This window comes from Cetorhinus maximus, chromosome 19 (assembly GCF_964194155.1).
Source record: "Cetorhinus maximus chromosome 19, sCetMax3.hap1.1, whole genome shotgun sequence".
NCBI lineage: Eukaryota > Metazoa > Chordata > Chondrichthyes > Lamniformes > Cetorhinidae > Cetorhinus > Cetorhinus maximus.
In genome coordinates, this window is record NC_135897.1 from 2526685 (window position 1) to 2550634 (window position 23950).

Below are 23950 nucleotides of genomic sequence, written 5' to 3' on the forward strand. Positions count from 1 at the left end.
TGGGGCTGAGTGTGGGGTTGTTTTTCTGCGAGCATGCGTGTCTTTGTGTGTGCATTTTATTTGGCTTTACGTGTGTGTGGATGTGTGTGTGTGTATGTCTGAGTGTGCGTGTACTTGTCTTTGTGCATTGCTCTCTGTCTGTTTCAGCAAAAGAGTACCTTTGCACAGTCCTGCCATTGAAAGCCATTTGGACGACTTTGCAAATGCGTCTGTGTCCCTAGTGTGTGTGGGAATGTGTGTTTCTGTGTCCGCGTGCATGTGTGTGTGTGTGTGTGTGTGTGTGTGTGTGTGTGTGTGCTTGTGCATGTGTGTGCATGCATTTCTGTGAGCGTGAATATTTGTGCATGTTTATGTGTCTGTGTTCACTTGTGCTTTTTGTGTGTGCATATTTTTCGTGGTGTGTGCGTCTTGTGTGTGTTTTTTCTGGGTCTGTGTGTGTGTTTGTGTGCGTTTGTGTGTTTGTGTGAATGGCTTTGTGTGTGGTTGCGTGCGTGCGCGCGTGTGTATGCGTTTGCATACGTGTGTATGTTTCTGTAATCATTGCTATGTGTGTTTGTGACTACGTGCGTGTGCATGTCTGTGTGCACGTGTTTGTTTGTGTCTGTGTGTATGCGTGTATGGTTGTGTGTGCGCGTGTATGTGTGTTTTTCTTAGAATGATATTATGTAAGTGCCTTTATGAGTGCAAAAATCTTTTGGAATATTTGCTTGTGTGTTCGTGTGTGAGTGCGTGTGTGCGCTCACATGTGTGTGTGTGTGTGTGTGTATGTGTGTGCGTGTGTGTGGGTCTGTGTGTGTATGAGTGTGTGCATGTGTGTCCGTGTGTGTGCAAGTGTGTGCGATTTGTGTATGTGACTGAGTTATTTATTGATTTGCTGTGTGTCTGTGTGCGTATGTGTCTGTAGGTCTTCCTATGTGTGTGTGTCCCTATGTGTGTGCATGTTTTAGTAAGCTTTTATGTTTGTGTGTGTGTGTATACTTTTGACTTTCTGCTAATGTAATTGTGTTAGTGCCTTTGTGTGTGCACGTGCATGTGTGTAGATATGTGTGTGTGTTCATATGTCAGAGTGCAATTTTTATGTTACCATATATGTGTGTGCGTTTGTGTGTGCATGTGTTTGTGTGTGTCTGCGTGGGTGTGATCTGTGTGTGGCACTGAGTGTGTGATTATCAATATGTGTGCATGTGTGTGTTTGTGGGTGCATATGTGTGTGTGTGTGTTTGTTTGTGTGTATGAGTGTGTATGCGTGTGTGTGTATGTTTGTGCGTGTGCGCGCGTGTGTGTGAATGCGGCAGTGTGTGTGGCAGTGTTGTAGATTCATTTTTACGGAATGTGGTCTCCGCTAAATAAGCCAGCATATATTTCCCATGCCTTACTCTACTTCAGAAATATCAGTATTTTGGTGCATTCTCGTATTTGAGTGTGTGTGCATGCCTTTGTATTTTGTGTGTGTGTGTGTGTGTGTGTGTGTGTGTGTGTGGTGTATGTGTGTGTGTCTGTGTTTGTGTGTGTTTATCTGTGTATAAGGCAAGCATTTGTTTCCCATACCATATTGCCCTACAAAATCACGTGCAATTTGTTATCATTTTGTGTTTGTGTGCGTGTGTGTGTGTGTGTTTGCATGTGACGTAGTGTGTGTGTGTGGGTGTGGGTGGATGTGAGTTACTGTGTGTGTGGGCGTGTGTGTGCATGCGAATCAGTGCCTGTGTGAGTGTGTGTGTGTGCATGTGAGTTAGTTTTTGTGTGCGGGTGTGTGTTTGTGTGTGTGTATGTGTGGATGTGTGTTACAGCGCTTGTGCTTCTGTTTGCCAGCGTGTGTATTTGTTAATTTGCATCAGCGCGTTTGTGAGAGTCGGTGGGCGGCTTTGTGCTGTGAGTGCGTGCGGGAGAGAGACAATCTGTGAGTTTGACTGGATGGGATTTTTTTTTTATATGTGAATTAATGTGTCCATATGTGCGTGCATGTGAGAATTTGGGTTTGTGTGTGTGAGAGTGTTTCTGTGCGTGTGTGTGTGTGTGTGTGCATGTTCATGTGTGTTTTTGTGCACCGTTGTGTTTCAGTGTTTGTGTGTGTTTTTTCGTACATGTGACTGTTAAAGTGTGAGGTTATTCCATGCATTTCTAAGTTTAATGGTTTACGCTAGCTCGACCAGCATTCATTTCCCATGGTTTCTGACTGTGTGTGTGGGTGATATTAATGTGTGCATTTGGCTGAACGTGAGTGATTGTGTGCATATGTCATTTCGTACCTGTGTGTGTGTGTGTGTGTGTGTTTGTGTTAATTAGTTCAGTGTCTATTTCCGCATCTGTGCACGTGTTTGCAAAATGGCTTTTGGAGAGTTTGTATGCTTGTGCGTATGTGTGTGTTTGTGTGTATTTATGTATGTGCAGGCCCATCTGTGCGTGGCTGCATGTGTGCATTTGCCTGTGTGTGAGTGATTGTTTGTACATGTGCGTGTCTGTGTGTGTTTCTGCGTTGCTGTGTGAGTGGTTCTGTGTGTGTGCATTTCAATCTATGTTTCTCATTTAAATTGTGTTTGTGAGAATTTGTCGGTATATGTGTGTCTTTATGTTTGTGTGCGTGCTCACATGTGCTCACCTCTTTATGTATGTGTGTGTATGTGCATGTGAGAATATCTAAGCGCGTGTGTTTGCGTGTGTCAGTTCTTATGTTTTTAAGAGATATTCAGTGTTATCTTGTGTGTGTGGCAGAGAAGGGATTTTAAAACAATTTCTTATTTAGGGCACGTGACCTTCACTGACATTTGTGTGCGTGTGTGTCTGTGCGAGTGTGTGTGTGTGTGTGTGTGTGTATGCGTGTATGCCTGTGTTTGTATGTCTTTGTGTGTGAGTGTTTATGTGTGTGTTTGTGTGTCTGTGTGTGTGAGTGTTTATGTGTGTTTGTGTGTTTGTGTGTCTCTGCGTGTGAGTGTTTATTATGAGTGTGTGTGTGTTTGTGTGTGTGCCATTTCAGCATAGTACAGGAGCTTTCTTTCCTCAGGGATGCGAGTCAGGTTTTGCCTCATTGGGGGAATGTCCGGGTGAAGCATGAACCAGATTTCCCCCTATTACTGCCGTCTGCCCCAATCACGCCTAACTGCGTCACCAGATATCCCTGTTATGGTCATATGCTCGGGGAACGTTTGGCGAGGATGTAGGAGAGATTCAGAGTTTGTTGATCACGGGAATTTTAACGTGTGGACAACGGAAATCCGACATCATGGTTGCAGGACCGGGAGACATTTTATGATGAAAAGAAAATAGATAACATACATTCTATGACAGAATCTTTAAAAACATTCTGTAACATATTATTTGCCTTCAAAAAGCGAGGAAATAATCATTCAGGCATGCAAAGTCTTCAAAAACCAACGAAAGGCCTGTTGAAAATTGACCAGTCTCTGTTCCACACTTCAAAAAGCTAAGTGTATATTATAATTTCCCTACAAAACGTGTGTCAGTGATTTTATGGAGTACTAATTTTCTATCTTTTCCCTCTCTGCTTTTATTTGCAATAAATAACATTTTTAACTTTCATTTGAACTTTAAATTTACAGACAAAGACTGTTATTTGACTAGTTATAACAAGGAAAGCACTGGAGGGCTGAACCCATCCTTCTGGGAAATAGATCTTATTGCAGTAAGTAGGGAACAGGGAAACAAGGGAAAATAATTCAATATCTCTCCCCCGTCTACAACACACACGTCACCTCTGGCCTCACCAAATCACACTCTGCTCCCCGTCACCCATGGCTTCTTCCCCATCACTCCGAAGTGTTGCCATTATCCCTTCACTCCAAAATAACTGCTGGTCCAATTATTGTGACTGACTTCACCGTCAATCATCGCACCCCTTCTTCCTCCCAGCCAGTGTTTCTGTTTTAACCTTTGCTTCATTCCAGTGTATGAAGAACGTTGTCAAGTGTTTTATCAGCTCCATTTAATTCAATAAATCACTTGATGCAGTTCACCTTTGAAAATACCAACATCTCCACTCTAAAAATGCTAACACCCTCTCAAGCGTGATGAATAATTTAATTGCTCTATTCTCTAACTTACAGTGAATTTAATCACAATTGTGATACTGAAGAACACCAACTGTGGTCTCACAATATGTGTCACATGTTACCTGGTGGCCATGGCAGTGGCGGATCTACTGGTCGTTATCCTGGACGTCATGTTGAGAAACATTCCGATTGTTTTTGCCAAACAGTTTATGTTCGTCTATTCTGTCCCTCTATGTAATATACACGCCGTCTTGCTTTATGCAGCCACTGACTTTTCTGTCTGGTTCACTGTCACTTTCACCTTCGATCGGTATGTGGCCATTTGTTGCCCGAAGCTGAAAATTAAATATTGCAACAAGAAAACGACGGCTGTGGTTCTGGGAACAGTGACTGTGCTGAGCTGTATAAAAAACATGTTCTGGTATTTTATGTTCACAACTCGGTATTTGCTGCTAAACTACCCCTGGTTTTGCCTTGCAACTGCCGAAGTTCTGCACTCTCCGTTCTGGAGTACAATCGAGTTCCTCCACCACATTCTAAACCCATGTATACCTTTTGGACTGATTCTACTGCTCAATGTTCTCACCGTCAGACACATTTTAATGACCAGCAGAGCCCGCAGGAGACTCCGGGCTCACATCACTGGGGAGAATCCCAGAGACACGGAGATGGAGAGTCGGAGGAAATCCATCATTTTACTGTTTGTTATCTCAGCCAACTTCATCCTGCTATGGTCAACTTTCATGGTATTTTCTATATGGGCCAGGATGTGGGATTTGGGCTATCATTCTGTATATTTACATGATTTTGTTATGGAATTGGGCTTCATGCTGCAGCTCCTGAGCTGCTGCACTAACACTGCAATTTACGCCGTGACACAGACTCAGTTCAGACAGCATTTGAAGAATGTTTTGATATTTCCCTTAACTCCAGTTCTTAAATTAATTTCAAAATAAGGAGAAACCAATCACTGGGAGGTTCAATTGGCGGGCCTGGCTCTAAGTCATGCGCACTCCTCACAGAAAGAAAAGGAAAGCCCACTTCCAAACTTCACTGCCCTCTCATTGGCTATGCTGCTTCTCTATCATGGCACTTCTCACTGATTAGAGAGAAAAGTGCACACCATAAAATCATTGTCGTCCAGTTGGAGGCGTTGCATGGCCACCATCACATTGCATCAGTGATGGCAAATAAATCCCATCTCTGAAAAGCTCCACACTCCCATTGTGCGGACTTCCTGTTGGTCATTTAGTTCCCTCGGACTGAATGGAAAGAATAACTCAACTCCAACGAGCCTTGCCAAACTATTGGCCGCACTTCATGTCCATCAACATGATGCCATGCATAAATTAGAAAGAAAGGAGTCTAACGGAAAATCGTATGATAATTGTCAGGGAACAGCAATTGGAGGGTCAGAAAAAGTAAGGGAGGGAAATGGGGCTCAAGGGTTAAGGAATGGGGTCCGATTTAGGGTCAACATTGGGGGATAAAGTGGAAGTGGATAGATAGGGAGGGAGAGACAGGGAGAGAGAAAGTTGGAGAGAGACAGAGAGTGATAGGGGGCGATAGATTGGCAGAGAGAGAAAAGTAGAAGAAAAGAGATTGTGAGAGGGAGAGAGGGACAAAACAGAAAGGGAGAGAGGGTTAAAGACACAGAGAGAGAGTCAGAGGGACTGAAGGAGAGAGTGAGACTAAGGAAGAGAGACAAAGTGACTTAGTTATTAACATATAGAGAGACAGAGTGAGAGAGAAAGCTGAGAGACAGCGAGAGAGAGGGAGACACAAGCACAGAGAGAGAGAGAGAGAGAGAGATAGAGAGAGCGGGAGAGGCGAGAGAGAAAGCGATAAACGTAGAGACAGGTGGAGAGAAAGATATATTGAGTCAGATGGACAAAATACATGAACAGGGAAGCATGTAGAGTGGGGCAAAGAAACAGAGATAGAGAGAAAGATATAGAGAGAGAGACAGGGACTGAGGGAGAGAGAGAGAAAGCGAGGAGAGAGTGACAGACTCAGAGAGAGAGGGAAAGGCAGAAAGGGAGATGCAGGGCGAGAGAGAGAAAGATTGATATTTAGAGACAGAGGGGGGGACAGAATAAGATGATGAGTGAGCGAGGAAGAGAGAAAGAGAGCGAGAGTGAGTGAGAAAAAGAGAGAGAGACAAAAAGATTGAGAGCTGGTGAGAGATATATAGAGCCGAAGAGTGTGGTAAAGGGAGAGACAGACTGAGAGAGAGAACGAGGAAGATAGATAGAGAGAGGTACAAATAGAGTGCAAGTGTCAGAGAGCCACAGAGTGAGAGAGAGAGAGAGAGAGAGAGAGAGAGAGATAGAAAGACTAAGAGAGAGAGTGATAGAAAGAGTAAGAGAGAGAGGGAGAAAGAGAGAGAAAGAGGCAGGCACAGTGAGGTAGACAGAGAGGGAGACAGACAGATAGACAGAGGGATAGAGAGAAGAGAGAAACAAAGAGAAACATAAATAAATAAATATACATATATATATAGAGAGAGAGAGAGAGAGAGAGAGAGAGAGAGAGAGAGAGGGAGAGAGAGAGAGAATGACAGATGGAGGGAGATATTGAGAGCGAAGTAGATGCACAGGAGAGACAGAAAGACACAGTATAGAGGAAGAGACAGGGAGAGAGAGAGAAGGAGAGAGAGAGTGATGGAAGGACAGAGGCAGGGAAGGAGAGACAGAGAGGGAAAGACGGAGAGATAGGGACGTAGATAGGAAGAGGGACGCTCTGATAAAGAGAGAGATTCATAGCGCTATAAAGAGATAAATAGAGAGGGGCAGAGAGAGAAGTTAGCAGAGTTTGTGATAGATAGAGAGAGAGAGACAATAGAGAGAGAGAGAGGCAGCAGGAGTGTCAAAGGAAGAGGCAGTGCGAAAGAGAGAGAGAGAGAGAGACTGTGTGATCTGTAAAGACAGAGAGAGAGGCAGGGAGATAGAGAAAGAGAGAGACACAGAATGGAAGTGTTATACAGAAGCAGAGAGCATGATTGGCAGAGATGTACAGGGACAATCAGAGAGTGAGAAGGGAAAGAGACAGAGAGGGAAAGAAAGAGAGATAGAGAGAGAGATTTAAAGAAATTGGGAGAGAGAGACACAGATAGAGGGAGAGAGGCAGACAGATAGAGTGGGAGAGAGAGAGAGAGAGAGAATGAGAGAGAGTTAGACTGAGAGGTAATAATCTAAACAGGGAAAGAATGTTGGAGACAGGGTGCAAGAGTGAGACAGACAGGAAGAGATAAATAGGGTCACATAGAGAGAGAGAGGTAGAGCAAGAAGGAGAGAAAGAGTCAAAGGGAGAGAGTGCAAGCGAAAGAGTGAGAGAGACAGTGTGCTATAGAGAGAGAGAGAGATACCACCCCCCTCCCGTACACGCACAGCCAGAGACAGAGAGTGCCTGACAGAAAGACAGACAGTGAGTGAGAGAGAAAGATAAGCATTTGAGAGAGAGAAAGAGAGGGACAGTCAGAGGGAGAGTGAGAGAGACGGAAAGAGAGAGGTAAATCAAGAGAGAGATATCGCGATAGAGACGGGGAGAGAGAGAGAGAGAAAGAGGGATAGATAGATAGACAGAGAGAGAGAGAGAGAGAGAGAGAGAGGAAAGAGAAGGAGAGAGAGAAAAAGAGTTAGAAAGCGAGAGAGATTGACACATATATCGATAAAGCAAAGGGGTGCACGAAGGGAGGAGGAGATAGCCAGAGAGAAAGTAAAACTAAACAGACAGTGGGAGATGGAGCTGCAGACAGAGAAAAAGACGGATTGGGATATAGAGAGGCGGAGATAGAAACAGCAATGGCAAGAGAGAGAGTGGCAGTGAGACATAGAGAGTGGAAGGGGAGATCGAGAGGTTCAGAGAGTGAAGGCAGAGTGCTAAGCAGGTGACACTGAGCGGGGCAGGGAGAGATGAGGAGAAGGGAACAATTATAATCAAAGATAGAGAGACAGGCAATGATGTTTTTATAGATCACTCATGCTTGAATGTATGGCCCCTCCTCAAAAATTATTCTTATTGCCGCTTTGCATTCCGCCCACGCCACGTTATGAGGAGGCCGCCATTCATTAGGTTCAATACCGCATAATTCAGAGAGGCCCATTGATTATGAGGCCACCTATTATTTCTGAGACCCCTCCCATTGATCCGCAGCTTCCCCTGTGATTACTTCTGATGACCCCCTTCAATTTGTTGCACTGACTCATTGCAAACTTCGGCACAAGCAGCATGATTTCTCTCCGACTTTCTGACGTTAACTGCTTGCCCTAACTCATTCCTGCCCATGCTCTCTCTTTTCCAAAACTGTCCCTCTCCCGTTCACATATAGATAACCGTCCCCATGCCAACCCTCCCAGGAATATCCCTCTTGCAAACCCAGGACTGTCCCTCTCCCATTCAAACGGCCAAAACCCTCCACATTTCGTCTGAACACCGAGCTGTTTCTCTTCCATTCACACCCCCGCAACTCACCCTGTACCCATTCAGCCCACGATTGCCCTTATCCCATTCCATGCCACCATAGAAAAGTTACGGCATGGAAAGAGGCCATTCAGCCCATCACGTCTGCGAGGAATGAAAATATACGATCGCCCATTCTAATCCTGTATTCAGGCTTTCACTCCGAATCCTTACTGGTTACAGAAGTTCTGTTTTTGGCCCAGTTACTTCAGCAAAAATGTCATTATTTCTGCCTCCACTACCAATCCGGGCGGTTAATTACAGTCACGCGCCACCCTCTGGATGAAAAGGTTTTTCCTCAAGTTCCCTCTAACCCGTCTACCAATCACCTTTAACATGTGCCACTGGTAATTGATCTCTTCACTGGGTAAAACAGGTTTTCCCTGTATAACCTCTCTAGGTTCCTTATGTCCTTTTGCACCTCAATTAAGCCACCTCAGATTCGTCATCAATTCCAATGAAAGGCACCCCAGCCTATCAAATATTTGCTCAAAGTAGCAATTTTTTAGCCCTGGCAGCATTCTTGTAAATCTCCTCTGTACGCTCTCAAGGTCAATTATGTACTTGTGTAACGTGCTGGCCAGAACTACTCACAAATATTGCAGTTGTGGCATAACGAGCATTTTTAAAAATTTCTGTTACAGCATTAGAACCCTGCTATTCTATTCAATACCTCTGATAATAAAGAAAAAAATACATTCCTGCTGCTTTCTTTACGAACTTCAACAATTTTCCTGCCACATGCAGTGAACTGTTGGCATCTCACTTCCTCGATAACTCTTAATATCCTCCCAATTCATTGATTATTCCATTGATTTTTTTTTTGCCTTTTCCAAATAAATTACCTGAGCCTTCACTGGATTTAATTCCATTGCCACTTTTCTGAACATTTTTCCAAACTAGAGATCTCATCCTTTATCCGCACAGTCAAGGATTCTCCCCCTTACATTCATTGCATTCCACCCCGTACCCGCTCATTCCAGTCGATGTCTCTGTCCCCTGTTCTCCCTATCTCACAGTGACACTTGATTGATATGATCTCTGTAGAGTTTTCAGGCTCAGTGTTTCGAGTAATGACGCATTACGCTCTGGCCATGTTTCTTTTATCAATTATTAACGTCGAGGTGTTTGTGTGTGTGTGTGCATGGTTGGGTTCTGAGGGAAGATTTGGGCCTAAAAGGTAAAAGTGCACAATCAGAGCTTCAGTAATCTCCCTTGGCAAAGAGCCGCCAAATTCACAGTTTCTAGCAAGGCTGCAAGTAAGGTATGCACAGCAGGATACCATAATCAGCACTGTTTAATTAGCCAGGCGCCCTGCCCCCATTGCAACGCAACCCTCAGACATTATTAAGTTCCTTCTTTGAATCTGCGGTGAGGAGATAAATTACTGATGGCTTCCAAAGAAAGGCCCTGCATTTCCCACCCACCAACACATGTCACCTGCTCCATGGGCCCTTGGACCTAAAACCCAGGAATAATTCAGTGGTGACAACGTGCCTTTGCGAAGCCCCGTCACATTTACAAATTTAATTCCAGACACTCAGAAACATTCAATATTCGATTAAATAATCTGTTTTTAAACCTGCAGTGCAGAAAATGCTGCAGGAAATTCGCGCAGCAAGATCCCACAGCCACTACCACCAGGGACAATGGCACATTGGAGCACTAGCCACCCCACCAACACCCCAGGCAACTGATACTTTGAGTCCATTCAGCCCCCCTCCTCCATGTATTCCTCTCTCTGTCATTGTCTCTCGCTGCATCCATCAATCACTCCTCTCTCCCTATGATTGTCTGCCTCCCTCTGGCTCTCTCACTGTATCCTCAATGTCTTTTTCCATCTGTTTTTGTTTGGCTATGTTTTCTCAGTCTAACCTCTCTACCTATCTGTCCCTCTCTCACAATCTCCTGCTCTCTCTCTCTCTCTCTCTCAGGCTCGCTGTATTGATCTGGTATTCCTTCCTTCAAGCTCTTCGTTCTCCCTCTCCCACACTCCCAATGTTTCCAACAATTTGCACCCTCTGTTTCTCTCCGTCATTCTCTCTCTATTCTGTTTCTATGTCTCTCTCTCTTTCTCGCTCTCTCTGTCCTCTCTCCCTCTCTCTCTCTCTCTCTCTCTCTCTTTCTCTCTCTCACCCTGCCTATCTCCCCCCCCCCCGCCCCCCCCCTCGCTCTCTATGTCTCTTTCCCTCACATGCCATTGAATGGGGATACAGAAGGAGATAGAAAAAGCCGGCCAGGATCTGAATGAAATGAATTGAAGTTTAGTGTTACACTAAATCTTTCGCGCTGCCTAAGACACCAGCATTATTCAACAATTATAACATCTTCTCGTGAGCAAATTAACTTTCGAACACCCCAAGCGCATTGCACTCGATGAATTCAACTTTACAAAGAGTGGGAGCATATCGAATGTAGGAAATTATTTGGTCATTTTCACACATCGATATCCCACACACTGCACCGTGAGAACTGCCAAAGTGTTTTAGGTGAGAATTGATGAACAGACAGGGTGGGAAAATGTCCATGAAATAAAAGTAGCACAGCAAGAGCCCGGGATCCATTCCCTGAATGTAGCTGTGTTATTTCTGTAACTGCTCCACAGTTGTTGGGATAATGTGGATGAGCGGCTTTTCTCCTGCGAACGGAAGCTGGGCAGCCACTCCACACTCAGAGAACCCAAGATACATAAACACCTGGAAAAAAAAACTCAGCAGGTCTGGCAGCATCGGCGGAGAAGAGCTCAGTTGACGTTTCCAGCCCTCATGACCCTTCAACAGAACTAAGTAAAACTAGGAAAGGGGTGAAAAATAAGCTGGTTTAAGGGGGGAGGGAGGGGGGGGGGGCGGTGGTGGGCGTGCTTTGTTGGGCCAAGCAGCCAGTGATACTAGGAAATAACCAAAAGATGTCACAGACAAAAGAACAAAGTGGTGTTGAAGGCTGTGATATTATCTAAAGGAATGTGCTAATTAAGAGTAGAGAGCAGGACAAGCAAGGTACAGATAGCTCTGGTGGGGGTGGGGTGAAATAATACTAAAATGGCATTAAAGGTACAGAAAACAATGGGTGGAAATACATTTTAAAATAATGGAAATAGGTGGGAAAAGAAAAATCTATGGAAATTATTGCAAAAAGCAAAAAGGAGGGGGAAGAACAGGAAAGGGGGTGGGAATGAGGAGAGAGTTCAAGATCTCAAATTGTTCAACTCAATATTCAGTCCGGAAGGCTGTAAAGTGCCTAGTCGGAAGAGGAGGTGCTGTTCCTCCAGTTTGCGTTGAGTTTCACTGGAACAATGCAGCAAGGCAAGGACAATTTTTTTTTCATGCCCATATGCCTGTCCTTGGCTGGATTCATTGTTCCAGTGAAGCTCAACGTAAAGTGGAGCAACAGCACCTCATCTTCTGACTAGGCAATTTACAGCCTTCCGGACTAAATATTGAGTTCAACAATTTTAGATCTTGAACCCGCTCCTCTATCCCCACTTCCTTTCCGATTCACTCCCTCCTTTTTGCTTTTTCCAATAATTTATGTATATTTTTCTTTTCACACCAATTTACATTATTTTTAAATGTATTTCCACCGATTGTTTATCGATACCTTTTCTGCTCTATTAGCATTATTTCACACCACCGCCACTAGAGCTATCTGTACCTTGCTTGTTCTGCTCTCTTTTCTTAATCAGCACGTTCATTTAGATAATATCACAACCTTCAACACCTCTTTGCTCTTTTGTCTGTGGCATATTTTTGCTATCTCCTCCTATGACTGGCCTCTTGTCCCAACACCCTTCCCCTTCCTCCGCTTCCCCCCCGCCCACCACCACCACCCCCCCCACCCCCCCTTGAACCAGCTTATATTTTAGCGCTTTCTTATTTTTACTCAATTTTGATGAAGGGTCATGAGGACTCGAAGCGTCAACTGTGCTCTTCTCTGCCGATGGTGCCAGATCTGCTGAGTTTTTTCAGGTATTTCTGTTTCTCTTTTTGTTCTGGATTTCTAGCATCCGCAGTTTTTTTTTTAAACCCAGATACATTTTCGTCAGTCCTCTCGCCAACGCCCCCACACGGCACCCTCTGTTTTCTTCTCTCTTCATGTTCTCTCTCAATCTCCTCTGTCTGTAGGAAAGGCTGCTGGCATTTTATGCACAATGATCCCGTAACCAGCATAGTGTTATTCTCCAGATAAATTTGTTTGATTGATGTCGTTTGATGGAGTAAATATTAACCGGAATGCCGGGCAGCAAAGATTACTGCATTTGAAATCGATCCAACACTTTGTTTCCCAGTCACAGAACCTGCAGTAAAACCTCAGGGGCAAGGGTAGGGGCCAGTCGAAAAGAATAACCCCTTTAACTCCCATCTCACTCCCAAACCCTCATGGCAGTGCTGGAAAGGTAAAGTGGCAAAAGGGAAGCAGTCCTCCCGTACCGATTCCATCACCTCCCATCCCGCTCCAAATAAAATAATGACAAATCATATTTTTTTTTGTTTAGTTTTATAAAACGATTAAATATGGAAAGAAATTGCTAAACAAAGAAAAATAGAAAGAGAGAGACAATGAAAAGAGACATAGTTGGAAGAAAATTGCCAACAGTGGATTTTCCTTTCGTTTTGCAAATTAGTATTCCTGGAAGGATGTAACCTGAGCTGAGCTGTGACTACACACTGGAGAACCCCAAGACCCTGCCTCTTTTCAAAGACTACCTGGCACCCACCTCCTAAACCATTTCCCTCTCCCCCTGGAGTTCTCCCTCACTCTCTCCTCTTTCGCTCTCTTTATCTCTGTTTGCCCCTCACATTCTTAACATTCTCCCTCTAACCCTGTTTCACACTATTCTCTTGCCTTAACTCTTCATCCCTATTTTCGCCTCACTCTCCCCCTTTCCCTCTCTCTCCAATTCCCCCTCGCATCATCCATTCTGTTTCCCTTACCAGAAGATGGAGGGGCAGCCAAATAGACTCACACAAATCGACAATCTGATCTCCAGTAATTTGGATTCATTTTGGCCTTCTGCATTTCACTTATCACTCAAATCCATCACTCTGCCTAATGAATGTTGAAAACCAATTTGGCGCTGCAAAATCCCAGCAGTTGCCACAATTGCTGCATTGATTGTGAAGTAGAGCCTCCCCTGCTGCCTCTGAAGCATCATGTGAAATAGTGAGGGTTCTGAACGAAGAATCCACAGCAGGGCCTATTCGGGAGGCGGGGCTGCTGATCTCCAGTCATGGTTCAATCATGTAGCATCTCGAGAGTATCCTTTAAATAATGTTTACTGTTTATACCCGAAACTTGTTGACATTAAGAAGTTATTACACTTTCAAAATTCAGTTTCCTTTGTTTATGATTAATTATTTATTTGCCTACCTTCCACTTTCTCTTATTTTCTCTCTTTCGCACTCTATTTTTTCTGCCTCTATCTTCTACTGCGGTCCCTCTCGCTTTCTCCCGGACTCTATGTTTGCCTTTCGTTTTTTTCCAGAATCTCTCTTTCACTGGCTTTCTCACTCTCTCTCTCTCTCTCTTTCCCTTTTACACGGTCCCTCTCTTTTGTTTCTTCTGTCCCTTTATTTCCTTATTTCCCTCCGACTCCCGCTCTTCCTCTACCTTTCCCTCGACCTCTCCAATCTCTCGCTGTCCCTTTCCGTGTCTCACTCTCATTGTCTGGCCATCACCTTTTTCTTTTGCCTCTCTCTCCCTCGCTCTACCTTTTTTTTCAGTCTGCTTCTCTCATCCTTCCTCACTTTCTAAAGTAGAGATACAAAGCAAAGAGACAGTCAACTTTAAAATGGCCATTACACCTTCACATTTAATCTTTATGTCCACCATTTCCTAAAACTGAATTAAAATGTTGTGCTTTTCAAATGACGGATGTGAGATCCCCCTCACTCTATGAAAGTCGCTAGACTTCACTCTCGACATCGATGCCATACAACTTCTTGGATACTCTTTCACTGAATGTGAAACACCTTCAAAAAATCTCCAAGCAATAGTGCATACTCAGGGAGACACAGTTTTACTCGGAATCCCGCAAGCTAGTGTCCGGCTCAGGAGTTACATCCTTCAACAGGTCTCCATGCACAAACTCTCAATGGCTGCCCTGATAGGAGTGACAATGCCCTTTAGGCTTGTTCCTTTATACGACATCCTGGTCTTGAGCTTTGCTTTGTAAGACGTTACCTTAAATCTGAAAGTCCATTTACCTATAAACGCCACCCTGACCATCCATGCCCTCCTCTGTATGATCACACCCTGCCCTCAGCGTTGTTTTCAGCTGCATGCCTACAATCGGTGAGAAGAGAATGTATGGGGCAGGCAAGAAGAAGGATATTAACACATTCCCGAGTTTTCTTTGGATCTGTAAGGTTCTGTCGACGAAGTGCCGCTGGAAAACCACACCGCGGTCAAATGCCTGAAGTGTTTGTGAGCGTGTGTGTTTGTGTGTGTTTGTGTGTATGTGTGCGTGTGTGTGTGTGTGTGTGTGTGTGTGTGTGGCTACTCAGTTCAAAATCTCTCTATTTTTAGAAATTCAATTTGTACCTCAGCGATGTCTTCTGACACAAGCTCTTCTCCATAGTTCTAACTGCTTACCACCATCAGACAAACAATGCTGCAACACACCACAAGAACCAGGTGACATTCCTTAATATGAAAAAATGTAAAGACACAGTTACGTCACAGAATCACATAATCACAAAGTGAGAAAGATGCCCTTTGGCCTATACAGACTGCACCGACACATGAGAAACACTTGGCCTACCTACCTTATCCCATATAGCAGCACTTAGCCTAAAGCCTCGGATGTTATGATGTGACAAGCTGTCAACCAGGTACTCTTTAAAGACAAGCCGCCTACACCAAACTCCCAGGTAGCGCATTCCAGACATTCACGACCCTCTGGGTACAAAGGTTTTTCCTCATTTCCCCCTTAAACATCCTGCCCCTCAACTTCAACTTATTTCCCCCCGTGAATGATCTTTTAACTAAGGGGAACAGCTGGTCCCTATCCACCTTGTCAATGCCCCCCGTAATCTTGTAGATATCGATCAAGTTGCCTCTCAGACTCCTCTGCTCCAACGAAAACAATCAAAACCGATCCAACCTTTCATCATAACTTAAAGGTTTCATCCCAGGCAAAATTATGGTGAATATCCTCTGCACTCCCTCCAATGCAATCACATCCTTCATATAATATGGCGACTAGAATTGCGCACAGTCCTAGAGCTGTGTTTTCCCCAACGTTCAATACAAATCCAACATGACCTCCGTACTTATGTAATCTATGCCTCGGTTGATAAAGGGAAGCTCCTATATGAATTTTTCACCACCTCACTAACATACCCCTTCGCCTTCAGCGATCTATTTACACACACGCTAAGGTCCCGTTGTTCCTCACAACTTCCTAGTTTTATCCTGTTCAGTGAATGCTTCCTTGTCAAATTGCACCTTCCAATGTGCATGATATCAAACTTTTCATTGTTAAATTACATGTTCCACTAATCTGCCCGATTGACCATCCGATTTATATCTTCCGTTTAGCCCACGATGCTCAACCTCACCGTTAACCACCAGGCCAACCTTTGTGCCTTCCGCACATTTAGTAATCCTACCCCCCACAAAGTGATCTATGTCGTTTATGTAAATGACAAATAATAGGGGACCCAGCACAGACCCCGCTCTTACGCCACTGGAAACTGGCTTACAAAAACTAACGTATTCGTCTGTCATCACGCTGTGTCTCCTACAACTAAGTATATTTTGAATCCACCTCATAAATTTACACTGTAGCCCATGTGCATTTGCCATTATCATAAGGAACCCATGTGTGGCCTTCTCCAAGGTTTTGCTGACATACATCTAAATTACATCAACTGAATTACCCTCAAATAGACACCTGGTCACCTCCTCAAAAAATGCAATAAAAGATGATAGGCATGGCTTCCCTCTGTCGAAGCCATGCTGACTACCCCGATCAAACCTTGCCTCTCCAATTGTACATAAACTGTCACATTTAGAATTTTCTCCAATAGTTTACCTGCCACTGACGTGAGACTCACTGTCCAAGTAGTTCCCTGGCTTATCTGTACAACCGTTCTGCAATATCGAAACCACATTAGTTGGACTCCAGTCCTCTGGCACCAATGACATCATTCAAATAATTTAATGCAATGCAATTTAAATGATGCACTGCCCTATAGCGTCAACATATTCAGTGAATAATTTCGATTTCTGAACATATAAATACACTTACATCAATATTTCTTGCTCGGCACATTGGTTAAAAGCACTTTGTTCCACCTCACTATGTCTGATTTATAAATCATACAATCGATATATGGCCATAATCAGCTGCGGAACAAATAACACATGAGAGGTGATTCGAACTAAAAGGTTGACATCAATATTATTTACCCAGTCCCATATGATATCCCACTAGAACCGCTGATCAAAGGTCTGTGTTACCTATAAATTCCCAGGATCTGTCTGCTGCAACTGACATGCTTTCTGTGATGTATCACTCTATTCTCACAGCTCGACTAGATGTTCAATTAATGCGGTAAATTCGGAAGAAAATCATATCACATGTTCGTGCAGCCTCGACTTATTTGCCTCCCAGACTTTAATTTCAGTGCTGTTATGACGATGAATCTTCTCCAGTTCCCTCTCCACAACATTCGCAGGTTTCTAGATACTAAAAGAGAATGGAGGTAGGTTTACTGGTATTTTAAGTTCAATGTATACTGCTATGATTTCCTGTTTGTGTTAGTACAATACTCTCTCTCCCCTACATAGACTACATGAGCACGTGAAAACATTGACTACAACAGCTCCATGGTACTAGTTCCTTCTGTGATGTTAAATCAACTGACCAACTGACCCTGCTTTTCCATCCTGTAAGGACACACCGTTTTACCCTTTCCAGTCATACAAACACCAGACGGATTCCTATTATAAAACTCCACAAATGGACTGCATACTATAAGATATGATAATAATGTACATGGTTACCGCTCTCTCTAACCTCCTTATTATCAAACCTATTTTTTTCGGAAGTGCTGTCAGCCCATGCGGCATTACCAGAAAATAAAGCGGTAATCACAAGAACAAAAGACTTCCTTAAAATGTTTTTTTTCAACATAAACCTGGGTCAAACCTCTGCGCTGGCACACAGTGATGATATTTTTGTATTTAGACAATGTTTGGCTAAGATCAGATAGAGTAGCTATTTATTTCAGTTGCATCTGCATGTGCAGGCTTCACTGCCTTACTTCGGGAATTAAAGAGTTGATAGATGCAACCAGTCGATCCAAAAACGTGATGGTATCTAACACCGTGAGGGTGGCAGTGAGGGACAGCAAACTGTGTCCACCTGTCGACCATGCACTCATCATTCAGTGAATCATTCTGGAGTCCTGTGGATTTAATGCTGAGGAGGTCTTCTGTCAGCAGTGCCTTCCCAGCGCTGGAAACTTCGATGTGACCTTCAAGAATGTTGCTGCCGCCGTCAATTTCCTGCAGGTGTTCAATGAAAAAAAAAACACAGATGTGAATCCATACGATGGTTCCACTCTTTCCCCTGCCGTCACCCAGGGACTATGTGATTACTGTTCTCCACCACAACTCACATGTTCCCACCGTTGATGTGCTAATCTTCCTCGACAGTGGCTTCGAAAAGGTTTGAAACTGCTTTCGGAATTTGGACCTACATATGCCAGGACAAGTTGACACTTAAGAAGGATGATAAGGGAGCAATCCTCCACACTCTCCCCAGTATCGCTATCGGGGGAAAGCCCGAAATCCTGAAACACCTCAATAACTCACAAGCGGCCGAAAAACAACATGGGGCAAACAGACCAAATGTTCAGTGTTACTAACTCCAAGAAGACTTGCAAACCGACGCAAAACAAGGCCTTACCTGAGCGCAATGGGAAAAGAACAATACACAGACCAACAAGGAGAAGGGGAACATTGAAGCAACCGGCGGCGAAACAATAGTGCCGGCCCCTGAACCACCCACTCCTCAGTAGAATGAAACAATGGAGGAGGTAAAAGCAAATTAACAACGGGGGGCGGGAGGTGGGTTGGGGGGTGGGGGGAGGGGGGGTGGTGGCGGCGGGTTGCGGCTATTGAGGTGGGGTGGGGGGTGTCAGCTGTTGAAGAAGACCAAAAGAACGGTGGGACCACGCCACTTCCTACACGACTGGGAAGATCCGATTCCCATCCTACACAGCTGACAAGACTGCTGCTCTTCAGATGAAGAATGACAAGGTGGCAACAATATAAAATGCGGTGGCGCAGCTCTAGGCAGCTGAAGCAGGAGACACCGGAGCTCCAGAACTTTGGAAACAACGAAGGGACCAGTGTATTCCAACTTAGACCTCAATTTGCTGTGGCCAGTTTACGCCAAGTCCAGAACTTTGGGAGCAGTGAAGCGTTCAGCCCATCCCAGCTCCGGGAAACCGGAACAGTAACTCCCTGGAGGGGGAATGAATCAGACAGACTTCCCCAGCAGTGACCTTTTCCTACCTCGCTCCTTGCAGGAACCCCCATTTCTAATATTAGAACATCTGCAGTGCGTCTGTTCAGAACTGTTTCCTCAGTTCATCCAAAGTGAGACAACTTACAAACACTATAGGTATGCACCAGCAGACTAAAAGGCTGGAAATCTCAAATGCAAAAGTTTTCGAAGGCGGCAAAAATGCTTTGAAATTGGGAATATATAGTGTTCATTGAATCTAATGGGCAATGTGTTTTGACCTCATGTTAAATAGCAAAGTTCATTGCCAAACTGCTGTTTCTGCAGGAGAGGGTAATATCTAGGCTCAGTTCCTCGAGTCAGTGGTCATGATAGGGGTCCCATGGGCCAGTTATTTGGTCGGGAGGAAATGACTCAGTTTCCTCCATCCTGGGCATTCAATTGTGCTGAGGTAACTTCTCCTTCTGCGAGTTTAAAGATGTGGTGAGCGGGTTCCTCCTTATGGAAGTTATCCTATTCAATGATGCTCCGATCAGTTTAATTAATCTAAATACACGACAGTAAAACAGCGAGCTGCCGGAAGTCCTTCTAAAGCTCCCGCTGTTGCTTGTAAATTCTGCCCAATGTTTCTGGGCAGAGACTTCATCTCCACCAACGATGCAGCTCGACGATCTGGTGGGCTGATAGCAGACTGGACGCCAAGTCTAGACTGCTGTTGGAAACAGTAAAGAATGCAAAGCTGCACGACGTATTCAACAACCCTGCAGATGGAGCGCAGATACACTTGGTCACAGCTTCCCAGATCCAGGCTTTCGATGAGAGACTTCCTGTTCATATCCGGAGCGTTCACAGCCAGATAAACCGATGTCAAGCCGGTGTTCTTCCCTCGCCACTGCCTGCTACTCTCTGAATGCCACTTACTGGAAACCAGATGTTCAGAAGGCGGACATGGAAGCTAAATTTGCACCTGTTGACCTGAGAGAACTCTGAGGTAGTCAAAGGGATTAAAATTGTTGGAAAGCCGTTAAAACCCTCTTTGTGTTCCTTTCAAGCTGTTGGGAAAAGATAATGGCGAACACCAATAAGTTTTTCAACATCAATGTTGTCCAGAATTCTAGAAAGCAAAAGAAGGAACGTACATCATGAAAAGCATGCAAATATTGCTCTGGCTTCAGCCTATTGGAGACGATAACACAAAGGATCTCCATGAGGCGAGAAGGCCGTAGGGCTTGGTCCTTGCCTCGGAGGACTCCAAGATCATCTCCCAGTTCAGAGACTGTTTCGTGGTTCAGCTTGAGGTGCACTTTTGTGTCTTCATCTAAACGGTACAGGCATAGAGATCTCTTTGTCCAGCTGCCTGAAGAAAGTAGACAGTTCATTGAAATTATCAGTCTGGCATTTAGATGGTCAGCAAATGATTTGATTCCAGGCTGTGTGAGGTTAGGCCCAGATAACATGCCCTCCACCTCCTTTTGTTCCATATCACGGAGGTCTTAGGCGACAGTTCACGGGAGAGATTGGACAAACCTGTATCTCTGAATGAACTGACTGAGGTCTTGAGGCCTTTGTGAAGACCAAACCTCCTGGAAATGATGGCTTACCGGTTGAGCAGTACACGACTCTGTCGGCCCGATATGCTGGAAGGGAATGAAGGTATGCTTCTGGCCACCCGTATGTCAGAATCCATGAGGAAAGGCATCATCATCTTCATATGACAGCGGAAGGGGGAAAGGAAGGAAATTAGAAATTGAAGAACAATTTCACTCTTGAATATCGACTATAAGTGTACCTCCAAAGTCATCGCAAATTTGGCCAGATCTACTCTGGAGTTGGTGATCCACCATGACCAGTCCTACTCTTTACCCGGCAGAATGACGTCTGAAACTCTCAGGCTACTCAAGGATATGATGACACTTGTATGGGACAGGGATGTGGAAACCTTCTTCTTTATCCTGAACAATTTGAAGGCCTGTCACAGAGTGTTGAACACATACACGGTGGGTGTGATTTCAGAAAGGTGGTTTCCGTGGGGTTGGGGGGGGTGGAGGGAGAGGGGGGATGGAGGGGTTGGGGGTGAGGGGCGGCGGAGGTGGGGGGGGGGGTGGGGGGGGAGTGGGCGGGGCGTGCTTAAATTTGATCCAACTGCTCTACACAATCATCTGTCTCAAATTTACAATTAATGTGGTAGGTATCGGAAAATGTTCTTATTAAATCTGAAATAATGCAGAGCTGCCCTCTCTCCCTTCTCATGTTCCTGTGTTGCATAGAAATCCTTTCTGAGTTCATCAGGAAAATTCTGTCAGAAGAGGCTTTACAGCCCCAGCAGTGGATGCACTCATGTCAAAGCCTCATTGTACGTGAATGAAGTCAATGTCTTCTGCTCAGGTATGCTGTCCGGACCCAGACTGATCAACATCTTCCACCAGTTCGAAGTGGCCTCGGGTGAAATGTAAATCGTGGCAGAAGCGAAGCCATTTTCTTTGGGAACTGGGCTGACCGGTCCTTATTCCGCCTCACTGTCAGGTCAGAGTGCCTGCAAGTGCTTGGGTAATGGCTCGGAGTGGCCAGGGCATGCGCTCATAAATGGTTGGAAAGGATAGCCATGTTTTTTACAGAAGGACATTTTTGAGCCCTGCTCCCACTCAATTGCGGGTAAAAAGCTGGTCAACAGTTGTGAAGTACTCCCGCTGTTGTTGTATCGGAGCAGGTCTGGCCCATTCTCAACCCATTTCCTTTGTCGATATCCCGAGACAGTTTCCACTTTATCTGCAGGCAGAAATTGGGCCGTGTTAACAGGCAGGTCGAGGCCTCTGGATAAATGCGGGAAAAGTGCCCGAAATCGCCCTCATCTGGATGGCCACTTCTCTGTGTGCATGCATCAACTTTGCTTGGTACTCGGTACGTAGTAGGCAAGAATCGCTCCGTGCTTAGTTTATACCTATAACAAGTGCTTGGAAGGATGGGTCTAGCCACAGTGACTTGGAACTGCACTTGGTCTGTGCCATGCCATGAGTCCCTCGTGGACTTTTTAATGAAAATATACATTGGTGAATACAAGCCCACTAGGCTGTCGTCTGTTTGTAATATCCTCATGGCCCTCCAGGGAAAAATAGATGGCGGATCCTGTCGGTTGATTCCACGAGCGGACTGCCAAAAGCGATTGACACAATGCCTCATCGCGAGAACCATCAAGCACGCTCCGAGACACGTGAAAATCCTATTGGGCTGGATTATCATTTTGTCTGCACATTGTCCTCGAAGTGACTGTGGTGATGACACCATTGCCCACCTTCTTTTGCGATGTGCCTTCCAAAGAAGTTCTGTAGAGAGGTGCAGCGTTTGTTTTTTCGTGTTCTTTCTGAGAACATCAGTGACACAGTGAAGCAGGAGCCTGTGGTCCACGGGCTGTTCCCATGGGCTCACACTAAGACAACTCCTTGGCCTGCCTCAAACTTGCCGGCGACCCAGTGAAAGCGTTGTCCATGACCAAGTGTTGCAGGCTGGCACATTCCAAGCCGCAGGAGCACACGCTGAGGGATACATTAAATTTTGGGGAAAGCTCACGCTCCTGAAACTTTCAGTCAGAGTGCTCTGAATGACTGGTTATTTTATGAAAACTTCGGGCTGAATGACTCACATTGAATATAATCAGTAAACATTACATGCTTCACATTTTTACTGAAACACCTCAGAATGCAACATGATCTATGTAGGTAATTTAAATATCATTAACTTCCTGAAATGACCATTTTGAAATGTTTATAATAGCCTTTTTATCCTACTGATGCTCCGCAGTGTGCAGCATGATCTATGTTGTAACACTGAACGTCAAAGAATTTTCTGTGATGGACATTTTCAAATATTTTGTCATGTACTTAATTTATGAATGAGAGTTTTTGCAAAGAAAAAGTTAACAAAACTGGCAGTTGAACTGCAATTAAAATAGCAAAGAAAACAAAAGCAACACATCCACTCTGGGGGCTTGGGCCCAAATTGTTGCAGAACTGTCCCGTGGAGAAGACAAATGTGTTCTGATGGACTCACGGAATTAGGCCTCAAAGCCAATGATCCATCAAACTCCATCACCATCCGTGGGTACGACCATTACGCTGGCAACACAAACCCACCACAGGCGCTGAGGGAATGAAAGCCTTTCAGTGTGGGAGGGAGCGAAGTTGCCCTCGGATCCCTGAAGGAGTCTAGAACATTGACTAAGGAAACTATGAAGCCTCAAGTTAAATCAGTTAAACATGAGCTAATAAACCTCCAGCTGATTACTAAATACCACCCTCCCTTAGTTGATGAATCATTTATCCTCCATGTAGATCACCCGTTGCATGAAGCACATTTGGTGACAAAGGAACAGATTGTATTCTGGCTGCTGCGCTTCAATGCTCATCGTCAAGAGCGGATCAGTAGCACCACTTCTGGCCGAGCTGGTCTATTCCCGAAGTACATGGCTGTTGTAATAGGGCTGCAGAATGTGCTGAGGAAACGACGAAGTTGACAATACGACTAAACCTGGCCACACAGGTCGCAGGTGCATCTTCCCATGAGAGTAGTGGTATTAGTGTCCATCAGACACCACATGTGAAAACGAAGTTATTTTTTCTCACTGAACACACTTTGCATCATGTTTTGTGGCACTACCATACTGCCATATAGGGATGATTCAGGACAGATGCATCACTAAACCTAGACAGTGACGATGCGCTTTTCTGCCATCAGAAGGAACAGTTTGTTTTCAATTATTTGTGTAAGTTTATGGATTTGTACATCGGATCTACACTACCATTGCCATTAAGCCAAGGGATGAACCACCGCATTGTTTCACATTGTTAGAGCTGCAGCCTGACCTGCTGAGTTTTTTGAGCATTTATTCTTATTATAAATTTCAATCTTCTGCAGTATATGGCATTTACCAGAAATTTAGTCTAATTTCTCAGAATTCGATCAACATTACCTGAAAAAGGGACTTAAATACAAAAAGAACCAAGTACAATAT